This window comes from Xiphias gladius, unplaced genomic scaffold (genome assembly GCF_016859285.1).
Source record: "Xiphias gladius isolate SHS-SW01 ecotype Sanya breed wild unplaced genomic scaffold, ASM1685928v1 HiC_scaffold_405, whole genome shotgun sequence".
NCBI lineage: Eukaryota > Metazoa > Chordata > Actinopteri > Istiophoriformes > Xiphiidae > Xiphias > Xiphias gladius.
The window spans coordinates 7,501-9,375 of record NW_024402086.1 but is presented as its reverse complement, the minus strand read 5'-3'; positions in this window follow the sequence as shown (position 1 = coordinate 9,375).

The following is a 1,875-nucleotide window of genomic DNA, read 5'->3' as shown; positions in this document are numbered from 1 at the left end:
TATCCCGGGACACCGAAAAATACTCTGCACGATTTCAGAAACCCAGTTTTTGAAAACTTGGGCCTCCAGAACGGAGCGCCGGTATTCTCCGAACTTTCAGCCCGACTTTATCCGACCTCAAACGGATATTTTCGACAGTTTGGCGGCCCTCGCCGCGTTTCTTCCAGGAAAGCACCGACCGATCGCAAACGTGATCCGCCATCGAGGGCTCCGCCGCCGCCTCGCGCCGCGCTCGGGCGGACGGTTCTCCGCCCGCGGGTTCGCTTCCACGGCCCCGGTTTCACCAGGCGCGAGGGGGTCCGAGGGGACCTCCTCCGCCCCTCCCCGGGCCGAACGCCTTCGGCGACCGAGACGCCTGCCAGCCCCAGCAGCCCGCGACGACGGAGCCCGCGCGCGCCGCTGGGTTCGCTCTCCGCCTCGCCTCCGCCCGGGGCGGGCGCCAGAACAACCCACGCGCTTCTGCGGCGGGCGGCTCCGGCGAGCACGGTGTTTCGGCCCCGATCCAGGAGAGCCAGACTCGCTTTTTTCAACCACACGCCTGGCTCTCGCTTCGCTGGGACGGGGGCCCCCGCCCCGAAAACCCCAGCGCACGGTCCCGCCGGTGGTCGGTCGGTCGCGCTGGCGGGAGCTTCCGCCGCCGCCGCCGCCGTTTCGCCTCCGCTGGCCCGAGAGGGCTACCTGGTTGATCCTGCCAGTAGCATATGCTTGTCTCAAAGATTAAGCCATGCAAGTCTAAGTACACACGGCCGTACAGTGAAACCGCGAATGGCTCATTAAATCAGTTATGGTTCCTTTGATCGCCTCACGCTACTTGGATAACTGTGGCAATTCTAGAGCTAATACATGCCAACGAGCGCTGACCTCCGGGATGCGCGGCATTTATCAGACCCAAAACCCATGCGGGTTTCTCGCCCCGCCGCTTTGGTGACTCTAGATAACCTCGAGCCGATCGCTGGCCTCGTGGGCGGCGACGACGCCTCATTCAATGTCTGCCCTATCAACTTTCGATGGTACTTTCTGTGCCTACCATGGTGACCACGGGTAACGGGAATCAGGGTTCGATTCCGGAGAGGGAGCCTGAGAAACGGCTACCACATCCAAGGAAGGCAGCAGGCGCCAAGAATTACCCACTCCGACTCGGGAGGTAGTGACGGTAATAACAATACAGGACTCTTTCGAGGCCCTGTAATTGAATGAGTACACTTTAAATCCTTTAACGAGGATCAATTGAGGGCAAGTCTGGTGCCAGCAGCCGCGTAATTCCAGCTCCAATAGCGATCTTAAAGTTGCTGCAGTTAAAAAGCTCAGAGTTGATCTCGATCGAGCTGACGGTCCGCCATGCGCGAAGCTACCGCCTGTCCCAGCCCCTGCCTCTCGGGCGCCTCGATGTTCTTAGCTGAGTGTCCCAAGGTCCGCGCTTACTTTGAAAAAATTAGAGTGTTCAAAGCAGGCCCGGTCGCCTGAATACCGCAGCTAGGAATAATGGAATAGGACTCGTTCTATTTTGTGGGTTTTCTCTGAACTGGGGCCATGATTAAGAGGACGGCCGGGGCATTCAGACAGCCGCTTAGAGGTGAAATTTTGACCGGGCGCGAAGACGGACGAAAGCGTAAAGCATTTGCCAAGAATGTTTTCATTAATCAAGAACGAAAGTCGGAGGTTCAAGACGATCAGATACCGTCAGAAGTTCCGACCATAAACGATGCCAACTAGCGATCCGGGCGGCGTTATTCCCATGACCCGCTGGCAGCGCCCGGGAAACCAAAGTCTTTGGGTTCCGGGGAGTATGGTTGCAAAGCTGAAACTTAAAGGAATTGACGGAAGGGCACCACCAGGAGTGGAGCCTGCGGCTTAATTTGACTCAACACGGGAAAC